Raw genomic sequence first — 18,211 nt, forward strand, 5'->3', positions numbered from 1 at the left:
ACAGTCTGGACAGGGGACAGTCTGGACAGGGGACAAGGGACAAGGGACCGTCTGGACATGGGGACATTAGGAATGTGAGTGAATAAGTGTCTCAGACCTTTAAAAAAGAACTAATGTAACTGACTGATAGTTTAAGGGGATATCAGTGAAAGAATGCCGTGATCAAGACTATGACAGCACCAGTCCAATGAAAGGAGCTGCCTCAGGTGTTCACAGGTGACCGAGAGCCTAATGCTTCTTAGGTAGTTCTTTATGAGTTTTAGTTTAGAAAAACATCTCTCCGCAGAAGCGACAGTTACAGGGTGTTACGCCCTGATCTGGTTCACCTGTTCCTTGTGATTGTCTCCACCCCCTCCAGGTGTCGCTTATTTTCCCCAGTGTATTTATCCCTGTGTTTCCTGTCTCTCTGTGCCAGTTCATCTTATTATCCCTGGTGTATTTATCCCTGTGTTTCCTGTCTCTCTGTTGCCAGTTCGTCTTGTCTCTTTCAAGTCAACCAGCGTGTTTTCCCCGTGATTTTTGCTATTCTCTCTTTTGCTAGTCCTCCCGTTTTTGACCCTTGCCTGTTTTCTGAACTCTGTACCCGCCTTTCTGACCAGTCTGCCTGCCACTCTGTACCTCCTGGACTCTTATCTGGTTTTGACCTTTTGCCTGTCCACGACTATTCTCTTGCCTTCCCCTTTTGGAACTAATAAATATCAAAGATTCAGACCATCTGCCTCCCGTGTCTCTGCATCTGGGTAGGCCGTGAGCCCTTATACAGGGATGGTAAAAACAGCTTGTTTGCCATAGCAACATCAGGGAATCTGGGCAGAATCTCTAATTAAGCCTCCTCATTATCCTTAATTGCAGGCCTCGACATGTTACGCAAGGAGATCTGACTGTATAGGAAGTTCTGGGGACAAGTCGTCTGGATTCTGGACAGCCAATAAATTGGCAGATATAAACAGATGATCAGGCAGACTTTAAGCTGACAAAAGTTATTGAGGGCTTAAAAAAAATAAAATGTTTTTTGTGATTTTTGACTTGCAATATCAACACTCCCTTATCTCTGGTATGTCTTGGTATGCATAATTCAAGACTAAAGTTTAAATTGTGTTTAAAAAAATATATATATATATTTCACCTTTATTTAACCAGGTAGGCCAGTTGAGAACAAGTTCTCATTTACAACTGCGACCTGGCCAAGATAAAGCAAAGCAGCGCAACCAAAAACAACAACACAGAGTTATTCAATGTCTCAGGAAGGACTGTCTGGATTGGAAATAATCGGTGGCCCCCCAACATGGAACTGAAGGCTATGGTGAAAACATTTGAACACAAAAATGCTACGTAATGTGATCAAATACTGTAGCTACTATAGGCCAGTCTCATACTGTAGCTACTATAGGCCAGTCTCATACTGTAGCTACTATAGGCCAGTCTCATTCTGTAACTACTATAGGCCAGTCTCATACTGTAACTACTATAGGCCAGTCTCATACTGTAACTACTATAGGCCAGTCTCATACTGTAACTACTATAGGCCAGTCTCATTCTGTAACTACTATAGGCCAGTCTCATACTGTAACTACTATAGGCCAGTCTCATTCTGTAACTACTATAGGCCAGTCTCATACTGTAACTACTATAGGCCAGTCTCATACCGTAACTACTATAGACCTCTACATACTGTAACTACTATTGTGGTTTTACTACAAGTCACTGTCTTCCACTATTGTAGTGGCGGTAGCTATGAAGAAGTCTACTTCATACCTATGTTATCCATGGAGGAGCTAACCTCACAACGGAAGTACTCTCTAAGCACGGAACCAGTTGTACGCTGTGTGATCATGGTTCATGACTTCTAATAACTTTTCTCCTGAACGGAGGGTTCTATTTATTAGTGGCGTGTGTGTTAACCATTGGAAGAGTGCAATGGAGATTCCCTTCCCCGTGTTGCACTCCGAGTGACTCCTATGTCGCTGTTATCAATAGCAATTTAACTTGTGAGGTTTCTAATCCTCTTACTGGGTGTTGCTGGTCTGACTGTGGTATTGGTATTGGTACTGGTACTCAAGGGGACCAGTTGTCCTACCGATTTATTCTGTAATGTTATCCTACAGGAATACATGATTAGAGCATTTTACTAGTTGTCTTGTAGTGGCTACTACACATGGCAAGGAATGATTATTGTTGCCATTTGCTTTGGAGGTGGACAAGTCCACTGGACTTCCTTTACGACCAGTGTGGTACACCTCAGTACTATCTTAGATGTGTTCTAAGATAATCCCCGTCTAGGGAAGCGTTAGGGGAAGACAGTGTGGTCAGTGGAGAAGGCACTGTGGCCTGTGACCATACCTGGTTGGTTTTCCAATCCATCAATGGAAGTAACCGATCCATCAAGTCTGCTCCAAGTAGCAGGGGTACAGTTTCGAGGCTGGTAACATACACAGGGTGAATGAGCGATACGTCCTTGAAGTGTAGTTTCAGCATGACTCTCAATGTGAGATGCGAGGTAGTCTGAGTGACCCCTCGAAGTGTAGTGTCGCATCGTTCCACTTTTAACCAACGTTTAGTTGGCTTCAAAGCCTTTTTGAGATCATCGAACAATGTTTGAGAGATGAGTGATATTGTCGCACCCGAATCAATTAGCGCATGATAAGTTAAGCAGTCCTCCAGGACTGTTTCCAGGTATGGGCGTTTAGATTCGTGGTTAGTGGACATATTCCCCACAAAGTGGAGTGGTCGCTGGCAACGACGTGATGTGCCATTTCTGTTCAAGGTGGAAGCAGATTGACTTTTCAGATTTTGAGTGGGCTTGGCTTTAACAAAGCTTTTGACCTCTTTCTTCGCAACCTTTGTGTCAGAGTCTATAGACAAAGCCCGTGGGCTTGTTTCTTGATCAAGCGAGCCCTGGATAGGGTCTCGAATGAGAGCGGGAGAAATTTGATTTTTAACGTCCTTGCTATGGGTGTTAATTCCTGCGGACCTGGTGTCCGGTAATTCCCCGTCTAGTCCTTGTGACTTATCTTTTACCCTTTTCTCAAATGTTTCTCGATTTAGTTCTTCACGTAGTGGAACTTCTGGAGAACATTGGTCTACGTTTTGATCGTCCTTCAACCCTTTGTTACCCGTGTGCTCTGACACAAGGGTGGTTTGGGTGCAGGAACGTAGCGAACAGGTCGATTGTAGCGGTAGTCGTTTTGATGGAAACGTACTTTACAGTTATTTCGACCGCGGTGATTATTGGAGTCGTGGTTTCGTGGTAGAAACCGTTTTTGTGCATCATCTCTCAACGCTCCAATACCTGATAATGCACCCTCTAACTGGAGTGAGTGCTCCTGGTCAAACTTCAAAACCCGATTGGTCAGGGCTCTTAGTGTTGCGAGCTTTTGATGGCTCAAAAGCTGTGCATGCAAGCTCTCTGAGTTGTAAGATAGGCAAGCCAACGTGGGCTGCAGGGCCCAAGTAGGTAATGAAGGTGGGATACATGTTCGACAGAAACATTTGTTTGAATGGTAACAGCTCTTCCATTCCTGTTTCAGTGAGTAGACCAAAGTAAGCTGAACGAAGCCTATGATAGTAAGCTTGTGGGTGTTCGTTCCAAGCTTGTTTGACGGTGTTAGCCAGTAAGCTATCGTGTTTGCGAGTCGCAGAACCCTGTGGCAAGTTTTGCATTGTCATTTATCACGTGTTGCTGTTGTAGACGAATTAACCTTGTCACGTGTCTATTCGACGTTCGCTTCAAAAGGTAAACCTTGTCAGAACCCGTAGAGTTCGGGTAGCCACCCAACGAGTCCTCTATGTCAGCTAGGAACGTCTCAGTATCGTTTGGCTGACCTGGAACGGGGTCAAAGGTGGGGAAATTCTTGACGAGTTTGTCAAGGTATTCCGCGTCAAGCGGGCGGAGAGGGTTGGCTTCATCCTGTTGGGAAAGTGGGGCCGAAAGGCCAAGAGGAGAAGCCAAGCTTTGGCTTTGTTGGCCAAGAGGCGCCATATTACTCAGTGCCGAATGGCCAAGCGGAGAAGACTGGGGGACACCTGACGGAGGCAATGTCTGAAAACTATCGTTTTCACTCCTGTGAGTACCGGACTCCGTTGCTTGGATGGATAGTCATGCTGTAGAGCGTGACCATTCTGGACTTCCTCCAGATGGTACCTAAGGGTGGTATTCTGCTGCATTGCAGAGTCCACTTGAGCGCTTAGAGTACTGATTTTGGACACGTGAGTGTCGCACTTGCTCCTTTCGGTCTCAAACTTATCTGTCATGGTTTGCAAATAGAGGTCTTGAGTACGGAGCGAGAGATTCAGTGATGAGATTTCTTCCGCTTGCTTAGAAATCAATATTTCCATCTTCATCACCCGAGTTCTCTCATCATTCATTTGGTCAGCGACTTCAATGAGTTCTGCTGATTTGTCGTCCAACTTTGATATTGTGTTTATTAACTGATCGTCTTTGGTCTCAAGAATTTGGAGTAGAACATTGTTACCTTGAGTAACGTTCAACAAAACTGCCTGCATGTTATCAAATTGCGCGCTCCTCCTTGTAGATAACTCTACCGATTTATCGAGTTTGGGTTAGGGGGTTAGGGTTAGGGGGTTAGGGTTAGGGTTAGGGTTTTTTAAATACAAAAGAATTACGGAGGTATCCTCATATGTATTTATGGCCCTGCCTCTAAGTTACATCTCATAGACGATAATCTGCAGTCAACTACAGTCAATATTTTAAATGACTGGTATACACCTACACCATTCGGTTGTTGGTGTATGCCCACACCATTCGGATGTTGGGGTATGCCCACACCATTCGGTGGCTGTGGTATGCCCACACCATTCGGTGGTTGGGGTATGCCCACACCATTCGGTGGTTGGGGTATGCCCACACCATTCGGATGTTGGGGTATGCCCACACCATTCGGTGGTTGGGGTATGCCCACACCATTCGGATGTTGGGGTATGCCCACACCATTCGGATGTTGGGGTATGCCCACACCATTCGGATGTTGTGGTATGCCCACACCATTCGGTGGTTGCGGTATGCCCACACCATTCGGTGGTTGCGGTATGCCCACACCATTCGGTGGTTGCGGTATGCCCACACCATTCGGTGGTTGCGGTATGCCCACACCATTCGGTGGTTGCGGTATGCCCACACCATTCGGTGGTTGCGGTATGCCCACACCATTCGGTGGTTGCGGTATGCCCACACCATTCGGTGGTTGCGGTATGCCCACACCATTCGGTGGTTGCGGTATGCCCACACCATTCGGTGGTTGCGGTATGCCCACACCATTCGGTGGTTGGGGTATGCCCACACCATTCGGTGGTTGTGGTATGCCCACACCATTCTGATGTTGGGGTATGCCCACACCATTCGGTGGTTGGGGTATGCCCACACCATTCGGTGGTTGTGGTATGCCCACACCATTCGGATGTTGGGGTTTGCCCACACCATTCTAACACAGAAAATCTGTTTATTAACATACAGTGCATTCAGAAAGTATTCAGACCCCTTAACGTTTTCCACATTCTGTTACGTTACTGGCCTATTATAAAATGGATTAAATAAATGTTTTCCCACAGCAATATACACACAATACACCATAATGACAAAGCAAAAAACAGGTTTTTAGTGTTAGGTTCTAAATAGCAGAAATTGACGGACACTATAAAAGCTCCAACCAAATGTATTCACCCAAAGGATCGAACAGCTGAACAGACAAAAAAATCTTGTCCCACCAGTGGTAGTATATCTACCCCAATTTGGGTGGAGTCTCCTCCTACATCTCTATTGCTAGGCAGGAAGTTAAATGATACGGGCAATAAACTGTTCCTTCTCCTTTAATAGCCTTTCATGGGAGTTTTTCCTAGCCACGGTGTTTCTACACCTGCATTGCTTGCTGTTTGGAGTTTTAGGCTGGGTTTCTGTACAGCACTTTGAGATATCAGCTGATGTAAGAAGGGCTATATAAATACATTTGATTTGATTTTGATTTGATTTGATAATGTGATCTGACCTGACCTCGACCCCTTTTCTCACTAAACCACCTCTCTCCACCTTTATCAGTGCCTGCCAACATGTAATGATGGCCTTTCCTTTACTCGGTACATTCCAAGCTTAATTGCCTCCACCATATACATTCCTCCTCCAGAAAACCATTAACTTCTGAACGAGGCACTGAGTTTGAAGGTAGGCCTTGAAATACATCTGCAGGTAATTGCTCCCAAGGATGAACCAGACTTGTGGAGTTCTACAATTTTTTGGTCTTGGCTGATTTTATTTAGATTTTCCGATGATGTCAAGCAAAGAGGCACTGAGTTTGAAGGTAAGGCCTTGAAATACATCCACAGGTATACCTCCAATTGACTCAAATTATGTCAATTAGCCTATTAGAAGCTTCTAAAGCCATGACATAATTTCTGGAATTTTCCAAGCTGATTAAAGGCACAGTTAACTTAGTGTATGTAAACTTCTGAACCGCTGGATTTGTGATACAGTGAATTATAAGTGAAATAATCTGTCTGTAAACAATTGTTGGATTAATTACTTGTGTCATGCACAAAGTAGATGTCCTAACCGACTTGCCAAAACTATAGTTTTGTTATGTAAACTTCCGACTTCAACTGTACATTCCTCCTACAGATACCCATTAACTTCTGATTTAGACCTTAGACTATAGCACTTAATATTTCAATAGGATACCTGATCATTAACAATATTCTAAGTTTAGTCAGAACTCATCAGTAGAAAGTTTTGCAAAATATATAAAAAATATAAAACAGAAATACCATATTTACATAAGTATTCAGACCCTTTAATATGAAACTCGAAATTGAGCTCAGGTGCATCCTGTTTCCATTGATCATCCTTGAGATGTTTTACAACTTGATTGGAGTCCACCTGTGGTAAATTCTATTGATTGGACATGATTTGGAAAGGCACACACCTGTCTATATAAGGTCCCACAGTTGACAGTGCATGTCAGAGCAAAAACCAAGCCATGAGGTCGAAGGAATTGTACGTAGAGCTCTGAGACAGGATTGTGGCGAGTCACAGATCTGGGGAAGGGTACCAAAAAATGTCTGCAGCATTTAAAAGGTCCCCAAGAACACAGTGGCCTCCATCATTCTTAAATGGAAGAAGTTTGGAACCACCAAGACTCTTCCTAGAGCTGGCCGCCTGGCCAAACTAAGCAATCGGGGTTAAAGGGCCTTGGTCAGGGAGGTGACCAAGAACCCAATTGTCACTCTGACAGAGCTCCAGAGTTTATCTGTGGAGATGGGAGAAACTTCCAGAAGGACAACCATCTCTGCAGCACTCCACCAATCAGGGCTTTATGGTAGAGTGGGCAGACGGAGGCCACTTCTCAGTAAAAGGCACATGACAGACCGCTTGAAGTTTGTCAAAAGACACCTAAAGGACTCTCAGACCATGCGAAACAAGATTCTCTGGTCTGATGAAACCAAGATTGAACTCTTTGGCCTAAATGTCAAGCATCACATCTGGAGGAAACCTGGCACCATCCCTACGGCGAAGCATGGTGGTGGCAGCATCATGCTGTGGGGGTGTTTTTTAGCCGCAGGGACTTGGAGACTAGTGAGGATCGAGGCAAAGATGAATGGAGCAAAGTACAGAAAGTGGCTTCGAGACAAGTCTATGAATGTCCTTGAGTGGCCCAGCCAGAGCCTGGACTAGAACCCGATCGAAAAAAGCTGTGCAGCGACACTCCCCATCCAACATGACAGAGGGGGGGGGTCTGCAGAGAAGAATTGGAGAAAGTCCCCAAATACAGGTGCGCCAAACTTGTAGCGTCATACTCAAGAGGACTCGAGGCTGTAATCGCCGTCTGAATACTTATATAAATGTGATATTTCCGTTGTTTCTATTTTTTACATTTGGAAACATTTCTAACAACCAGTCTTTGCTTTGTCATTATGGGTTATTGTGATGTCATTATGGGTTATTGTGATGTCATTATGGGTTATTGTGATGTCATTATGGGTTATTGTGTGTAGATTTATTAGGAAAAAAGACACTTTAATACATTTTAGAATAAGGCTGTAACGTAACAAAATGTGGTAAAAGTCAAGGGGTCTGAATACCTGCTGAATGCACTGTACTTAATTACCATTTTTGGAAGGAAAACTGTTACATATTATATTGTAATTAATTATAGGTCACATTTCATAGAAATCTGTAAACACTGGACCAAGGTTATTATAGTTTTGTGTTTTTACATTCGTTTTTCAATTTTAAAATTAATTTTAGTTTCAGTTAATTTTAAGTTTAAGTTGTACAAAAATATTTCCATTTAGTTTTATATTATTTAGTTTCAGTTTTAGTTTTAGTGTTAGGACTGAAAGCATACGGGGGAGGCTAGGTTAGGTTACTTTTAAATGATGAAGTCCATCTCAATGTGACGTGGATTTGAAAGGAATAGCAGAGAAAATGCTGAAAGAAAATGGTTGAAGGCAACTTTGGCTCATGTTTACACCAGTTGGAGGACGTCCTCCAGAAGTTGTCATAATTACTGTGTAAGTCTATGGAATGGGGGTGAGAACCAAGAGCCTCCAAGGTTTTCGTATTGAAGTCAATGAACCCATTGGAGGACGGAAGCTAGCTGTCCTCCGGCGACACCATTTGGTGCTAACCTACGGAGTACCGCTGAGGCTACTATAGATCTTCTTTGCAAAACGGTGTCTTTTAATCAGTTACTTGGTGACATGAATATATTTAGTATAGTTTTATCTAAAAAGGATAACTTTTAAAAAAATGTTTCAGTACTTTTATGAAATTTACTGAGGAGGATGATCCTCCTCTTCCTCCTCTGAGGAGCCTCCACTAATTTGACTCCCATTCACTCCTTGAGGGAGACCTCTCCTTGTCCAAGAATCTCCCAGAATGCACCGCGCGACCCATTGACGACGTAAGGGCAGCATACACAACGGCCGTTAATGCGAATCGAGTGGAGTTTCCCCATCTCCTAATTTCTTAAAGTGTTTCTAATTAAATACATATCATTCGGTTGGTATTTATATGTGTCCTGTCGCACCAGTGTGCTTTCTGCATATCCCAACTCCTCCTCAGACACCCTTGGAGGGTTGGGTCACACACACGGTCAGCCGTTATCAACAGCAAACCTTAGAGAAATTAAGGGGGGTTACTTTACATTGACATTTGAGTCATTTTAACAGACACTCCTATCCAGAGCAACTTACAGGAGCAACTAGGTTTACATGCCTTGCTCAAGGGCACATCGACAGATTTTTTTTCTCACCCTAGTCGGTTTGGGGATTTCGTTTTATGGACCAACACTCTAAACCGCTAGGCTACCTGCTGCTCTAGTATCAAGAATCTTGGGGATACATCGTTTCCATAGTTCCTGTGGATGATCATTAAAATGTAACAAATTGTCACGTGATGAAAAACACTGTTTGGCCGCAACAGCAGATCTTGTAGCAGGTGATGCTAATGATCCTCTACAGCAGATAACAACATGAATGTTTTAAAAGTAGCTACATTTCTGTTTGTATCACATCCAGTTTCCCTAAGGAAATGTTTTCTTTACTTCCTGCTTGTCTTGTCTGTCTCCAGTCCTCTCTCAGCCTGTCTACCTAACTGCTCGTCTTGTCTGTCTCCAGTCCTCTCTCATCCTGTCTACCTAACTGCTTGTCTTGTCTGTCTCCAGTCCTCTCTCATCCTGTTTACCTAACTGCTTGGAGCTGAGCAAACAACAGAGTCAACGTAATCAACAGCATCCCCTGAACTAGTCACTGGTGCGTAATCATTATTTTAATTCATTCATTAGACGCACTCTAATCTGCGCCCCTCTCTCCCCTATATCTGCTCCCCTCTCTCCCCTATATCTGCTCCCCTCTCTCCCCTATATCTGCTCCCCTCTCTCCCCTATATCTGCTCCCCTCTCTCCCCTATATCTCCTCCCCTTTCTCCCCTATATCTACTCCCCTCTCTCCCCTATATCTGCTCCCCTCTCTCCCCTATATCTCCTCCCCTCTCTCCCCTATATCTGCTCCCCTCTCTCCCCTATATCTCCTCCCCTCTCTCCCCTATATCTCCTCCCCTCTCTCCCCCATATCTCCTCCCCTCTCTCCCCTATATCGACTCCCCTGTATCGCCCCCATATCTCCTCCCCTCTCTCCCCCTTATCTCCTCCCCTATATCTCCTCGACTCTCTCCCCCATATCTCCTCCCCTCTCTCCCCTATATCTCCTCCCCTCTCTCCCCTATATCTCCTCCCCTCTCTCCCCTATATTTTCTCCCCTCTCTCCCCTATATCTCCTCCCCTCTCTCCCCCTTATCTCCTCCCCTATATCTCCTATATCTACTCCCCTCTCTCCCCTATATCTGCTCCCCTCTCTCCCCTATATCTCCTCCCCTTTCTCCCCTATATCTACTCCCCTCTCTCCCCTATATCTGCTCCCCTCTCTCCCCTATATCTCCTCCCCTCTCTCCCCTATATCTACTCCCCTCTCTCCCCTATATCTCCTCCCCTCTCTCCCCTATATCTCCTCCCCTCTCTCCCCCATATCTCCTCCCCTCTCTCCCCTATATCGACTCCCCTGTATCGCCCCCATATCTCCTCCCCTCTCTCCCCCTTATCTCCTCCCCTATATCTCCTCGACTCTCTCCCCCATATCTCCTCCCCTCTCTCCCCTATATCTCCTCCCCTCTCTCCCCCATATCTCCTCCCCTCTCTCCCCGATATCTCCTCCCCTCTCTCCCCCTTATCTCCTCCCCTCTCTCCCCCTTATCTCCTCCCCTATATCTCCTACCCTCTCTCCCCTCTCTCCCCCATATCTCCTCCCCTCTCTCCCCGATATCTCCTCCCCTCTCTCCCCCTTATCTCCTCCCCTCTCTCCCCCTTATCTCCTCCCCTCTCTCCCCTATATCTCCTCCCCTCTCTCCCCCTTATCTCCTCCCCTCTCTCCCCCTTATCTCCTCCCCTATATCTCCTACCCTCTCTCCCTCTCTCCCCTATATCTCCTCCCCTCTCTCCCCTATATCTCCTCCCCTCTCTCCCCTATATCTCTTCCCCTCTCTCCCCTATATCTCCTCCCCTCTCTCCCCTATATCTCCTACCCTCTCTCCCCTCTATCTCCTCCCCTCTCTCCCCTATATCTCCTACCCTCTCTCCCCTCTATCTCCTCCCCTCTCTCCCCTATATCTGCTCCCCTCTCTCCCCTATATCTCCTACCCTCTCTCCCCTATATCTCCTCCCCTCTCTCCCCTATATCTCCTCCCCTCTCTCCCCTATATCTGCGCCCCTCTCTCCCCTATATCTGCTCCCCTCTCTCCCCTATATCTCTTCCCCTCTCTCCCCTATATCTCCTCCCCTCTCTCCCCTATATCTCCTACCCTCTCTCCCCTCTATCTCCTCCCCTCTTTCCCCTATATCTGCTCCCCTCTCTCCCCTATATCTCCTCCCCTCTCTCCCCTATATCTCCTACCCTCTCTCCCCTATATCTCCTACCCTCTCTCCCCTATATCTCCTACCCTCTCTCCCCTATATCTGCTCCCCTGTATCGCCCCGTGGTCTATCCAGCCTGTTATATGTGTAGATGTGAGAAGCAAACAGCAGTCAACAGAATCAATACAATCCCGCAAATAGCACCCTGTGCATTTCAGGACCAGGGTCAAAAGTTGTGCACTTTGTAGGGAATAGGGTTCCATTTGGAACACTGTCATAGTAACTAAGGGGTCATTTAGGCAGCACACTAATCTAGTCCTCTGTCTCCTCTATCTGAAACTCTGTATACATATTATTTTCATCAGCTTTGCTTTCATACTAATTACTGTGATTGAAAACAATGGCATTACCACGTCATACTCCATTGACCACGTGGCTCTGCCTCTGCAGCAATGTACGGCCTCACGGGAGATATATGGATTTCCTGCCTCTGGAGAAGCATTTAGCCTCACAGGAGAGATTTCCTGCAGCATTCACACAAATCCCCTAGATGTTTTCAATAGCCTATATCAGTAACGGATTCCATGTTTTGGGGCTCCCGAGTGGGGCAGCAGTCTAAAATCTCAGTGCTAGAGGTGTCACTACAGACCCTGGTTCGATTCCAGGCTGTATCACAGCGGTCTACAATCTCAGTCCTAGAGGCGTCACTGTCACGCCCTGACCTTAGAGATCCTTTTTATGTCTCTATTTTGGTTGGTCAGGGCATGAGTTGGGGTGGGCATTCTATGTTTTGTTCTGTGTGTTGTATTTCTATGTGTTTGGCCTGGTATGGTTCTCAATCAGAGGCAGCTGTCTATCGTTGTCTCTGATTGGGAACCATACTTAGGTAGCCCTTTTCCCACCTGTGTTTGTGGGTAGTTGTTTTCTGTTTTGTGTATTGCACCTTGCAGAACTGTTCGTTTGTTGTCTTGTTGTTTTTTTTGTAAAAGTATTCGTATTTATTAAAAGTATTATGAATACTTACCACGCTGCACCTTGGTCTTCTCCTTCTCCCGACGACGTTCGTTACAGTCACTACAGACCCTGGTTAGATTCCAGGCTGTATCACAGCGGTCTAAGACACTGCATCTCAGTGCTAGAGGCATCACTACAGACCCTGGTTCGATTCCAGGCTGTATCACAGCGGTCTAAGGCAACACGCAAACAGCAACACGCAACGTCACCCTGAACTGACGAGGCAAACAAATAGGAGAAATGTGCTCGACCCTCTGTTTAATAAATTACACATTTCTTGAGGTAGTTATATCGCAAAAATATATGATCAATGAATTCAAACCCATGCTGACTCTGGTCTATTGGGATCAGTGGATGTAGTAATAAGACCACACGACATTGAGGCAACAAAAATACTTTTATTTAGCCTATTCCTTGCCCTCAACATATAATAAAATAGTTTATCTTAAAAAAATAAACATATTTTCCCTAACGAACAATACATCTACGCCCTGGAAATATGTCAATTTCTTATAATCCACATGAGAATTTACAACCGGTTGCACTGTAGCCTGTATGTAGCCTGCACAAGATAGACTACAATGTAGGTACAGTAATGCATTGTACACAAACACTGTTTCCAGATGCCAGGCGGAAATTCTAAATATTTCTTCAGATATTCAAATCCTGCTGCTGCAGGAGTATTTTCGTCCTGTAACGAAAGGGGTCAAATGAAGAGATTCCTAGCTGTGGTTTTTAATAGGAAAACATGCTAGAAGTGCTGTGCAGTGAGGGAAATCAATAACACTATCCGGTATTTGAATGGGCTGTCAATATGCCTCAGTAAGGTTGTCATTAACATGACTTAGAATGTGACAGAAAATTAAATGACAGTTTATGACAAAGTAAGACATTTTACTGCTATCGACTCTGCCATTAAAACCTATTAGGGCACCACACTACTGGCTTCAATTGGCAATACCCCTCCAACTGGGCAATACCCCTCCAACTGGGCAATACCCCTCCAACTGGGCAATACCCCTCCAACTGGGCAATACCCCTCCAACTGGGTAATACCCCTCCAACTGGGCAATACCCTCCAACTGGGCAATACCCCTCCAACTGGGCAATACCCCTCCAACTGGGTAATACCCCTCCAACTGGGCAATACCCCTCCAACTGGCAATACCCCTCCAACTTGGTAATACCCCTCCAACTGGGCAATACCCCTCCAACTGGGCAATACCCCTCCAACTGGCAATACCCCTCCAACTGGGCAATACCCCTCCAACTGGGCAATACCCTCCAACTGGGCAATACCCCTCCAACTGGCAATACCCCTCCAACTGGCAATACCCCTCCAACTGGGTAATACCCCTCCAACTGGGCAATACCCCTCCAACTGGCAATACCCCTCCAACTGGCAATACCCCTCCAACTGGGCAATACCCCTCCAACTGGGCAATACCCCTCCAATTGGCAATACCCCTCCAACTGGCAATACCCCTCCAACTGGGCAATAACCCTCCAACTGGCAATACCCCTCCAACTGGGCAATACCCCTCCAACTGGGCAATACCCCTCCAACTGGCAATACCCCTCCAACTGGCAATACCCCTCCAACTGGGTAATACCCCTCCAACTGGGCAATACCCCTCCAACTGGGCAATACCCCTCCAACTGGGCAATACCCCTCCAACTGGGTAATACCCCTCCAACTGGGCAATACCCTCCAACTGGGCAATACCCCTCCAACTGGGCAATACCCCTCCAACTGGGTAATACCCCTCCAACTGGGCAATACCCCTCCAACTGGCAATACCCCTCCAACTTGGTAATACCCCTCCAACTGGGCAATACCCCTCCAACTGGGCAATACCCCTCCAACTGGCAATACCCCTCCAACTGGGCAATACCCTCCAACTGGGCAATACCCCTCCAACTGGCAATACCCCTCCAACTGGCAATACCCCTCCAACTGGGTAATACCCCTCCAACTGGGCAATACCCCTCCAACTGGCAATACCCCTCCAACTGGCAATACCCCTCCAACTGGGCAATACCCCTCCAACTGGGCAATACCCCTCCAACTGGCAATACCCCTCCAATTGGCAATACCCCTCCAACTGGGCAATAACCCTCCAACTGGCAATACCCCTCCAACTGGGCAATACCCCTCCAACTGGGCAATACCCCTCCAACTGGCAATACCCCTCCAACTGGCAATACCCCTCCAACTGGGTAATACCCCTCCAACTGGGCAATACCCCTCCAACTGGGCAATACCCCTCCAACTGGGCAATAACCATTTAATATTTTGTAATGCAAACAGATCTATATTAGACTGCAGAGGAATTGGACCAGTTTGCCTTCCTTTGAGCCGTATGCAGTGCCTGTGTCTCTGTGTCTCTGTCTCTGTCTCTCTGTCTCTCTGTGTCTCTGTGTCTCTGTGTCTCTGTGTCTCTGTGTCTCTCTGTGTCTCTGTGTCTCTGTGTCTCTGTGTCTCTGTGTCTCTCTGTGTCTCTGTGTCTCTGTCTCTCTGTCTCTCTGTGTCTCTGTGTCTCTGTGTCTCTGTGTCTCTGTGTCTCTGTGTCTCTGTGTCTCTCTGTCTCTCTGTCTCTCTGTGTCTCTGTGTCTCTGTGTCTCTGTGTCTCTCTGTCTCTCTGTCTCTCTGTCTCTCTGTGTCTCTGTGTCTCTGTGTCTCTGTGTCTCTGTGTCTCTCTGTCTCTCTGTGTCTCTGTGTCTCTGTGTCTCTCTGTCTCTCTGTGTCTCTGTGTCTCTGTGTCTCTGTGTCTCTGTGTCTCTGTGTCTCTGTGTCTTCCTCTTAATTAAAGTGTGTAGCTCTCTGGACTGTAATCAGGTTCTTTAATCTCTGTTTAAATTGCCTCTGACAGAGGCTGCCTGACAAAGAGGCTGCCTGACAAAGAGGCTGCCTGACAAAGAGGCTGCCTGACACAGAGGCTGCCTGACACAGAGGCTGCCTGACACAAAGGCTGCCTGACAAAGAGGCTGCCTGACACAGAGGCTGCCTGACAAAGAGGCTGCCTGACAAAGAGGCTGCCTGACACCGAGGCTGCCTGACAAAGAGGCTGCCTGACACAGAGGCTGCCTGACACAGAGGCTGCCTGACACAGAGACTGCCTGACACAGAGGCTGCCTGACACAGAGACTGCCTGACACAGAGACTGCCTGACACAGAGGCTGCCTGACACAAAGGCTGCCTGACACAGAGGCTGCCTGACAAGGCGGATGTCAGACGCGATGTTTTAAGGCCCTTGATTAATCAAACCGACCACTAGCGGCACTTCTTCAGATGACTTGTCAGCTCCAATCCTCTCAGCCAGCCTCGTCCCGACACCCCCCAGCCTAGCTGGCCCGACCCATCGCTCTCAGATACTTCAAACCCATCACGGTCAATATGTAGCACTTAAACCCCCCCAACCCTCAGACCTGGCCTACGTCCCAAATGGCAATCTTATTTCCTATTCCCTTTTGGTCAAAAGTAGTGCACTACATAGGGAATAGGGTTCCATTTTGGCTATCAATTCTCTATATATAATTTGAAGGAATTCTCTCTCTCTCTCTCTCTCTCTCTCTCTCTCTCTCTCTCTCTCTCTCTCTCTCTCTCTCTCTCTCTCTCTCTCTCTCTCTCTCTCTCTCTCTCTCTCTCTCTCTCTCTCTCTCTCTCTCTCTCTCTCTCTCTCTCTCTCTCTCTCTCTCTCTCTCTCTCTCTCTCTCTCTCTCTCTCTCTCTCTCTCTCTCTCTCTCTCTCTCTCTCTCTATCTCTCTCTCTCTCTCTCCCTCTCTCTCTCTCTCTCTCTCTCTCTCTCTCTCTCTCTCTCTCTCTCTCTCTCTCTCTCTCTCTCTCTCTCTCTCTCTCTCTCTCTCTCTCTCTCTCTCTCTCTCTCTCTCTCTCTCTCTCTCTCTATCTCTCTCTCTCTCTCTCTCTCTCTCTCTCTCTCTCTCTCTCTCTCTCTCTCTCTCTCTCTCTCTCTCTCTCTCTCTCTCTCTCTCTCTCTCTCTCTCTCTCTCTCTCTCTCTCTCTCTCTCTCAATTCAATTCAATTCAATTCAAGGGGCTTTATTGGCATGGGAAACATGTGTTAACATTGCCAAAGCAAGTGAGGTAGGTAATATACAAAAGTCAAATAAACAATAAAAATGAACAGTAAACATTACACATACAGAAGTTTCAAAACAATAAAGACATTACAAATGTCATATTATATATATGCAGTGTTGTAACAATGTACAAATGGTTAAAGCACACAAGTTAAAATAAATAAACATAAATATGGGTTGTATTTACAGTGGTGTTTGTTCTTCACTGGTTGCCCTTTTCTTGTGGCAACAGGTCACAAATCTTGCTGCTGTGATGGCACACTGTGGAATTTCACCCAGTAGATATGGGAGTTTATCAAAATTGGATTTGTTTTCGAATTCTTTGTGGATCTGTGTAATCTGAGGGAAATATGTCTCTCTAATATGGTCATACATTGGGCAGGAGGTTAGGAAGTGCAGCTCAGTTTCCACCTCATTTTGTGGGCAGTGTGCACATAGCCTGTCTTCTCTTGAGAGCCATGTCTGCCTACGGCGGCCTTTCTCAATAGCAAGGCTATGCTCACTGAGTCTGTACATAGTCAAAGCTTTCCTTAAGTTTGGGTCAGTCACAGTGGTCAGGTATTCTGCCACTGTGTACTCTCTGTTTAGGGCCAAATAGCATTCTAGTTTGCTCTGTTTTTTTGTTAATTCTTTCCAATGTGTCAAGTAATTATCTTTTTGTTTTCTCATGATTTGGTTGGGTCTAATTGTGCTGTTGTCCTGGGGCTCTGTGGGGTGTGTTTGTGTTTGTGAACAGAGCCCTAGGACCAGCTTGCTTAGGGGACTCTTCTCCAGGTTCATCTCTCTGTAGGTGATGGCTTTGTTATGGAAGGTTTGGGAATCGCTTCCTTTTAGGTGGTTGTAGAATTTAACGGCTCTTTTCTGGATTTTGATAATTAGTGGGTATCGGCCTAATTCTGCTCTGCATGCATTATTTGGTGTTCTACGTTGTACACGGAGGATATTTTTGCAGAATTCTGCATGCAGAGTCTCAATTTGGTGTTTGTCCCATTTTGTGAAATCTTGGTTGGTGAGCGGACCCCAGACCTCACAACCATAAAGGGCAATGGGCTCTATGACTGATTCAAGTATTTTTAGCCAGATCCTAATTGGTATGTTGAAATTTATGTTCCTTTTGATGGCATAGAAGGCCCTTCTTGCCTTGTCTCTCAGATCGTTCACAGCTTTGTGGAAGTTACCTGTGGTGCTGATGTTTAGGCCGAGGTATGTATAGTTTTTTGTGTGCTCTAGGGCAACGGTGTCTAGATGGAATTTGTGGTCCTGGTGACTGGACCTTTTTTGGAACACCATTATTTTGGTCTTACTGAGATTTACTGTCAGGGCCCAGGTCTGACAGAATCTGTGCAGAAGATCTAGGTGCTGCTGTAGGCCCTCCTTGGTTGGTGACAGAAGCACCAGATCATCAGCAAACAGTAGACATTTGACTTCGGATTCTAGTAGGGTGAGACCGGGTGCTGCAGACTGTTCTAGTGCCCGCGCCAATTCGTTGATATATATGTTGAAGAGGGTGGGGCTTAAGCTGCATCCCTGTCTCACCCCACGACCCTGTGTGAAGAAATGTGTGTGTTTTTTGCCAATTTTAACCGCACACTTGTTGTTTGTGTACATGGATTTTATAATGTCGTATGTTTTACCCCCAACACCACTTTCCATCAATTTGTATAGCAGACCCTCATGCCAAATTGA

The sequence above is a fragment of the Salvelinus alpinus genome, chromosome 20, assembly GCF_045679555.1.
Source record: "Salvelinus alpinus chromosome 20, SLU_Salpinus.1, whole genome shotgun sequence".
NCBI classification, from domain to species: domain Eukaryota; kingdom Metazoa; phylum Chordata; class Actinopteri; order Salmoniformes; family Salmonidae; genus Salvelinus; species Salvelinus alpinus.